Source organism: Triticum dicoccoides, chromosome 4A (genome assembly GCF_002162155.2).
Source record: "Triticum dicoccoides isolate Atlit2015 ecotype Zavitan chromosome 4A, WEW_v2.0, whole genome shotgun sequence".
NCBI lineage: Eukaryota > Viridiplantae > Streptophyta > Magnoliopsida > Poales > Poaceae > Triticum > Triticum dicoccoides.
This window is the reverse complement of record NC_041386.1, coordinates 87,705,500-87,714,524: the sequence shown is the minus strand read 5'-3', so window position 1 is coordinate 87,714,524 and position 9,025 is coordinate 87,705,500.

Sequence of the window (9,025 nt, the reverse complement as noted above, 5' to 3'; positions counted from 1 at the left end):
GGAGTCGTGTGAGGGGGGGGGGGGAGGGAGCGATCTGGTGTGGGCAGGGGGGATTTTTTTAGTTCTCTCTTAGTGTGCCCGAGGAGAACTAACCCAATTAGAACCTCTCCATCGGGCTAGTTTTTTTAGCTGGGTTAGAGCAAACTAGCTCAAACTAAAACTACAAAAAAAACATCCATGACATTTTGGGCCGAACGAATTTTTTCTGTCATACATATGACACTTCTATGGCGATAAATGTGACAAAACCCAGTATTATCATAGATGTGGTGGACTCCTACTTCTATGACAAAAAATCATGATAGAAAATGGGCTTTTCGTCCTAGACGGGCCAGAGACGCAACTGCATGACATTCTTTGGGTCGTCCATGACGGAAAAAACCGTGGTAGAAGCGAGGGATAGGAAAATATCGGGGTGTTCCCGATTACGGTGGGTGGTTGGGGCCGAGTGATGCGCGTTTCTCTCGTACACGCACGCACGTGTGTGCGAGGCGTTGGGCTCTAACTGAACCCGAGCGAGGCGTTCGCCTACTGAACCCGAGCGATTGCACTGCATGCTACGCGTTACTGAACCCGAGCGATCGATCGATGGCTGTTAACTGAACCTGATCGAGCGATTCCTTCGCTACTGCTGCTAACTGAAGACGATCGATGCTGCCTCTGGATGAACAGTGAGCGTTGCTGGGGGGTGGATGAACAGGACCCCGTGGTGTTGCCTCTGGATGAGAAGGACCCCGATCGATCGAGCCGATTGGGGCTGGATGAACAGGACCACCCCGTGGAGGGCTGGATGAACAGTAGACGCTGGAGGGTTGGATGAACAGTAGCCCGCGGAGGGGTGGTTGAACGTGAGCCCGTGGAGAGGGCTGTTTGAACAGTAGCCGGTGGAGTAGCGCGCGGTGGAGGCTGGATGAACATGAGCCCATGGATGAATAGTCGCAGGTGGAGGCTGGAGGAGGTCGACGGTGGATGAACAGTAGCCCATGGAGGCTGTAGGGGGTCGACGGTGGAGATGAACAGTATCCCATGGAGTCCCGTTTTGCGGTACGCCACACCCCTCCCGATGAACAAGACCCCCCGTTTCGACTGTAGCGCTCCAACACAAGTCTGTTTCCTCCGTTTTGCGGTACGCCAGACCCCTCCCAATCAACTGGACCCCGTTTTGACCATAGGAGGTCCGTTTCCTCCATTTTGCGGTACGCTAGACCCCTCCCGATGAACAGGTTCCTGTTTCGAACGTGGCCGATCGAACACAAGGCCGTTTCCTTCGCTCTGTGGTATGCTAGGCCTCGTTTCCATCGGATGTTCCGTCCAAGCCCTCCCGATGAATACAACGACCCATTCCATTCTGACCCAGCCGGTTTGCTCCCCAGGAACACGACAACGACGCAGTTTCTCCGTTCCAACCCAGCCATGTACATGAGCCCTGGCCGTACATATGCGCGAGTAGGTGTTCGAGACCCCGCCCGTATGTACGTATGTTGCCGTATTTTCTTTCTTGCACACTGGCCGATGTATGTACATGTACATGCTACGTGCGCACCTCTACTATGACACATGCGCGCCTCTACATCAACCAGTATGTACGTACACATTCCCGACCAGAATGACAACGCTACATACGCTTCGACCAGGTGGGTCCCGATTGTCACGCACTTCGTTGCATGCAAAGATGTAGCTGGTGGGTGCTGTCTACTACACAACCTTCTTCTTGTAGACCTTGTTGGGCCTCCAAGTGCAGAGGTTTATAGGACAGTAGCAAATTTCCCTCAAGTGGATGACCTAAGGTTTATCAACCCGTAGGAGGCATAGGATGAAGATGGTCTCTCTCAAGCAACCCTGCAACCAAATAACAAAGAGTCTCTTGTGTCCCCAACACACCCAATACAATGGTAAATTGTATAGGTGCACGAGTTCGGTGAAGAGATGGTGATACAAGTGGTATATGGATAGTAGATAATGGTTTTTGTGATCTGAAAATATAAAAACAACAAGGTAACTAATGATAAAAGTGAGAACAAACGGTATTGCAATGTTAGGAAACAAGGCCAAGGGTTCATACTTTCACTAGTGCAAGTCCTCTCAACAATAATAACATAATTGGATCATATAACTATCCCTCAACATGCAACAAAGAGTCACTCCAAAGTCACTAATAGCGGAGAACAAACAAGAGATTATGGCAGGGTACGAAACCACCTCAAAGTTATTCTTTCCAATCAATCCATTGGGCTATTCCAATAAGTGTCACAAACAGCCCTAGAGTTCGTACTAGAATAACTCCTGAAGACACAAATCAACCAAAACCCTAATGTCACCCAGATACTCCAATGTCAACTCAAGTATCCGTGGGTATGATTATACGATATGCATCACACAATATCAGATTCATCTATTCAACCAACACATAGAACCTCAAAGAGTGCCCCAAAGTTCCTACCGGAGAATCACGATGAAAATGTGTGCCAACCCCTATGCATAGGTTCATGGACGGAACCCACAAGTTGATCACCAAAACATACATCAAGTGAATCACATGGTATCCCATTGTGACCACAGATACGCACGGCAAGACATACATCAAGTGTTCTCAAATCTTTAAAGACTCATTCCGATAAGATAACTTCAAAGGGGAAACTAAATCCATTACAAGAGAGTAGAGGGGGGGGGGGAAACATAATAAGATCCAACTATAATAGCAAAGCTCACGATACATCAAGATCGTATCACCTCAAGAACAAGAAAGACAGAGAGAGAGAGATCAAACACATAGCTACTGGTACATACCCTCAGCCCCGAGGGAGAACTACTCCCTCCTTGTCATGGAGAGCACCGGGATGATGAAGATGGCCACCGGAGAGGGATTCCCCCTCCGGCAGGGTGCCGGAACGAGTCTAGATTGGCTTTCGTTGGCTAGAGAGGCTTCTGGCGGCGGAGCTCCCGATATATTGTGCTCCCGGATGTTTTTAGGGTATATGGTGATATATAGGCGGAAGAAGTACGCCAGGGGGCCCACGAGGGGCCCATGCGGGTGGAGGGCACGCCCCAGGGGGGTGGGCGCGCCCCCTACCTCGTGGCCTCCTCGAAGCTTCCCTTACATGGACTCCAAGTCTCCCGGGTTGGTTTCCTTCAAAAATAAGTTCCGTGAAGTTTCAGGTCAATTGGACTCTGTTTGATTTTCCTTTTCTGCGATACTCTAAAACAAGGGAAAACAGAAATTGGCACTGGGCTCTGGGTTAATAGGTTAGTCCCAAAAATGATATAAAAGTGTATAATAAAGCCCATAAACATCCAAAACAGTAGATAATATAGTATGGAACAATAAAAAATTATAGATATGTTGGAGACGTATCAGTGGGTCCGAGCAGTCAGGGGGCGAATCATTTTTTTGCCCAGACGCACTTCCTTGCGTGTGAAGATGTAGCTGGTGGGTCCCAGAAGTCAGGGGAAACATTTTTTCGTGAAATACGGTGGCCCGTCTGGTGGGTCCCCGCTGTCAGGTGGAGGAATAATTATTTTGCACGTAATAAGGAGGCACTTCCTTGCTGCGGCTATGGACCCAGCTGTCAGCCTCTCCACGTACAGTCCATGTCCGATGGAAGCCGTTCCTTGACCATGTTGACCACGCCACGCCGAGAGCACCAGGGCGGTGGACGACAGCGAGGCCTAGGAAGGGGACGACATGGAGCCGGGGAAGACGCGGCAGTGGATGCCCACGCGTAGAGGAGTATGAGGGTTCACTGGTGTGCTGTGGTGTGAGGCCGCTGTCACAACAGAATAACAGGGGGTGTGGGTGAGTAGAGGGATGGCCTGGCCAGCAGTGGGAGTAGTAGGGGGCAGTGAGGCCTCCGCGGCATTGCAGCCAACCACGGGAGGCAGGAGCACGAGGCATGACCGACGCTGGTTTGGGCGGCTGGAGCAAGAAGACCAGAGGTTGAAGAAGCACTACGGCCATTGGATGGACATCTTACAGTCACTGGAGCTAGAATCGTTCATATTGACTAAGTTGACAAAGCCCTCCATCCCCGTCAACTTAGTTGGCCCACAAGTCAGCCTTCCACTATTGTGGGTCCTAGCTAGCAGGGGGGTAGTCATTTTTTTGTGCATAATAAGGAGGCACTTCCTTGCGTGCGAAGATATAGCTGGTGGGTCCAAGCTGTCAACGGTGGTAACGTTGTTTTCGCGAAATACATAGGCCCTTTCGATGGGTCCCAGATGTCAGGTGGAGGAATCATTATTTTGCATGTAATAAGGAGGCATTTCCTTGTGTGCGGCCGTGGACCCAGCTGTCAGCCTCTCCACGTACAATCCACTTTAGATGCATGTCGGTCGTTGACCAGGCCACGCCGAGAGCACCAGGGCGGTGGACGACATCCAGGCCTGGAAAGGGAACGACACAGAGGTAGGGAAGACTCGGCAGTTGTTTCCCACGCGAAGGGGAGTACGACTGTATGAGGGTTTCCTGGTTCGTCTGCCGACGCCGGAGAATAACAACAGGTGTGGGTGAGTAGATGGATGGCTAGGCCAGTGATGGGAGTATGGTGGGGAGGTGAGGTCTGCGCGGCTGCACAGCCGGCCGCGGGGAGGAGGGAGCAGGTAGTCCCACCAGCGCTTGTTTGAGCGGCTGGAGCAGGAAGAGCAGAGATTGAAGAAGCACGACAGCCGTTGGATGGACATCCAACAGTCACTAGTTGTGCGTCAACCTTTTTTTAGGAAAGCCTCAAATATGTGGAAAACAACATACAACCCATTTGCCATTATTTCTCATAATTTACAGCCCATTTGCTAATTCTTAAGTTTTTTTGGAGCCCGTATTCTTTTTGTTAGCATTACAGCCCATATTGTGGCCACGATTGAAAAATTGTATGAAATTTTGCATATTTCCGTGCGGTCCGAACTGTTTTTAATCCCGAAATTTCGAGTCACATTCAAATTGATTTTAAAAATAAATGTATATCAAGATAAAATCCAACAAAATGTCCACGCATAAAAATCAATGCAATTTAAAATCTCGAAATGAAAAAAAAAGAAATTTGAAACTAATTGCCGGTTTGATGTGTTTTAAAAATGTACAACCCATTTCTCATTACTGATAGGCATTTTCTCGGCCAGCCGAATGAAGCTCTCCTCATCTTGAAAGATTTGCAGCCCAACAGGCCTGACAAAGCGTCTCACTTGGCAAATCATAAAAATACTGGGTTGTGGCCGTGGACCCAGCTGTCAGCCTCTCCACGTACCGTACTCTTTTGATGGAAGTCGGTCATCGACCACATTGACCACGCCGCGCCGAGAGCACCAAGGCGGTAGACGACAGCGAGGCCTAGGAAGGGGACAACGCGGAGCCGGGAAAGACGCAGTAGTGGATGCCCACACGGAGAGGAGTACGCGGGTTCACTAGTTCGGCTGCGGTGTGAGGCTGCCATCGCCGCAGAATAACAGGGGGTGTGGGTGAGTAGAGGGATGCCATGGCTAGCGGTGGGAGTAGTAGGGGCGGTGAGGCCTCCGCGACATCACAACCGGCCACGGGAGGCAGGAGCACGCGGCACGACCGACGCTGGTTTGGGCGGCTGGAGCAAGAAGACCAGAGCTTGAAGAAGCACTACGGCCGTTGGATGAACATCGTACAGTAACTGGAGCTAGAATCGTTCATATTGACTACGTTGACAAAGCCCTCCATCCCCATCAACTTGGTAGGGCCGCAAGTCAGCCTCCCACTATGCTGGGTTCCAGCTGGCAGGGGGAGTATTCATTTTTTGTGCGTAATAAGGAGGCACTTCCTTGCGTGCAAAGATAGCTGGTGGGTCCGACCTGTCAGCGGGGCACATTTTTTTGCGAAATTCAGAGGCCCTTCTGGTGGGTCCCAGATGTCAGGTGGAGGAATCAAAGACTTGAGAAGGCGTACAGAACAAGCTAGTGTACCAGTAAAGAGACGTTCCTGAGTTTTACAAAAAAGAGAGACGTGCTCCTGTAGCTAGTTCGAATCCAAACCTAGACTATGATTATATATGGTGGTATGCTACTCTGGCAAGCAATGAAACTGACATATCCAACATTCGCTTCTCCTCTTCTCTACTTACTCTGCCTAGCATCAGAAGCTCTGGCCGCAACAACCATGTCCGCTGGCTGCTCGTCCACCTACTCTTCAGCAGGCAACAACCAAATATGCGCCAAGTCACCACCCGTACCATCGCCTGTCACTACTAGGGAAAACCTTATACATAAAATCTTAGCAGCAGCGTGGTTTAAAAACAAACGCTACTGCTAATTAGCAGTAGCGAGCTCCAGGAAACCGCGCTACTAGCATCCCGATAGCAGTAGCGCTCTAGGTGAAACAAGCGCTACTACTATAATTGCCAGGGCGTTGCCCCAGGCTAGATATAGTAGTAGCACCCTTCTCCTGGACGCGCTACTGCTAAAGTACTCAGTAGCAGTGTTTTTCTTCAAAACTCGCTGCTGCTAAGTATCACCGCAACTAATTAAATTTAGTCCCATACTGCTAAGCGAACAAGGTGTTTACCACCTTAAATATGTTACTTCTCAAACTATCTCGAGCACTTGGTCTTCATTGAACTATATGTGTAGGGTTTGTGGCTGCAATATGAATCTTCGCCTGTGCCTATACAAGTACGGTGAAGATTCATGTTGACTATTTAGATTCTACACAAAAAGATCAATGATGACCAATGTATATTTTTGATTCTACACAAAATAACTGCTTCCTTTAGCAGTAGCGTTTTTTCCTAAAAATTTAGCTATTGCGCGTTTACTTAAGAGCGCTACTGCTAGTTCAACTTAATCACCCGCGCGTGGGCTCATTTTGCTAAGTCCTCCTTTCCCCCGGCCCTGTTCCCCTACTCCTCTATCGCCGCCACCTGAGCCCGAGCCTTTCCTCACCGCCGTCGCCCGAGGCCGCCCTCAACCTCACCGCCGCCGCTCTTGACCTCACCGTCGCCGCCCTCGACCTCACCGCTGCCGCCCGAGCCCGCCCAGCACTGCCGCCTCCCGATCCGGAGCCCGCCCTCGCCGCCCCTACCTCCGTTGCCGAGCACCTCCCCACCACCGTCTCTCCCCTCTCTGTAAGCCCCCACCCTCCTCTCTCTCTTCTTAGTTAGTAGATGTTTTTTAGTAGTAGTAGATGATAATTTAGGGTTCATAGATAATGATTTTTAGTAGTAGTAGATGTTAATTAGTAGTAGTGATGGTACTAGTTAACTAGGGCAGTATGGTTAATAGTAGATGTTTTTTACTATTGTATAATGAAGTTTTTTTTACTATTTTTAATAAGTGTTTAAAATAATTAGTAAGTAAATTAATAAACTACTTGAACTAGTTTAGCATTAGTTGAACTAGTTTAGTAAGTAAATTAATAAACTAGTTGAACTAGTTGAATTAATAGAACTAATGTATTTTTAGTAAGAAAATTAATATAACTAGTTGAACTAGTTTATTTTTCGTTTATTTCTATTTATAGTAAGTTTATATTTAGTAAGAACTATATGAATTAATAGAACTAGTTGAACATGTCACATTTGTTGTTATTTTTTAGTTTAAGCATTTATTCCCGCATCGATGTCGTTCGCTAGGGTTTTATTTATATGGTTTTTGTTTTTGCAGAAATCAAGGAGCCCCTCCATCATCCCCGCCGTCGTCCCCTTCACCGACCCCCTCCGACCTCCAGGTGAGACCAGCCAAATCTCCATGTCAATATGAGTCCTATAAGATATGATGTAGATAAAAACTTGGATACCTTGTCTTGCTCAAAGAGGATATGTGGTTGCCTAAGTGGCCGGTCATGTTCATGTTACACCTCCGAGTGGCCTATGTTTTGCCGGAGTGTTGATTAATTTCCGTTCCGGCAAATTTCAGGCGCTCGATATGTCCTGTTTTAGCAAAGGTCATGCCGGAATTTTTCATGAATTTTGGCATGACTTGTGCTAGAATATGTAGGAAATATCGAGTGGCCTGGATTTTCTAGAAAAATATTTAAACGACATTTCGGGTTGACATTAAGTCTACCGAGGCTCCATCACCAAAGGTCGAAAAATCAGCAAGGGAGTGTATCCACCATATATGAGAGAGGACGAAGAATCCTGACTGTTGTCGTGGGGGTCGTTTCTCCTTCTTTTCCTTGTGCTAGACCTTTGTTATGCACTAGGGAAAGAAGGAGTAACGACCATCACCGACGGTCACAAATGTCAGAGAGTAGGAATCAGTGAGGGAGAGTCTCCACCATATAGACTCGGCAGACCGATAGTCAACCCATGATGAATAATAATGATCTAATTTAATTTTTATAGTACATATATTAAATTGTACAAGTTTAATATTTGAATTATGAACATATGAAATGTCGTACTCGGACGACGAAAGTCTCCCGGGGGAGTGCTCCTGGTGCCACGATGACCGGGGTTTCTGTGAAAGGCCTCACCTGGACGAAGATCGGCGCTTCAGCATTAAGCTCGAGGAGGCCTTCGATTGTGTTATGGTAAGCTACGATGAAAAGTGTTTTTTTCGTAATTAAGCTCGACTTGTACTACTTCAACGTGTAATTTTTGTCTTTTACAATTCGACTAGCTTATCCCATGCCATGCAAGACGCTATGTCTTGGAGAGGATGGGTTTTGAAGATCATGAGAGGAATGAAACAAAGAAAATTAACCTAAGTACCCATCATGGTATGGATTTTGAGGTAAATCTATACAATTCTGAGAGCGTATCCCATTTTGGTTGCCCGGGTTTTGAAGCACTTTGCAAGATGTATGATTTTCAACAGGGTGTGTTTGTCACCATGGATCTTGGTGATCCTGACATCGACCAAGACAATTTGGACATTTGGGTCCTTGTTGATATGCTTCCAATTCTACCGCTATGTGAGTTTCTCAAACATAGTTATTAACTAATTTATATTGTTCATTTCAAAATAGTTAACAACTTATTTCCATTGACAGCTTATTTTCATTGTTCAAACAATGTGCGGAACATGGTAGACAGAACCTATTACACCGATGGCTCTGAGTTAACTTATC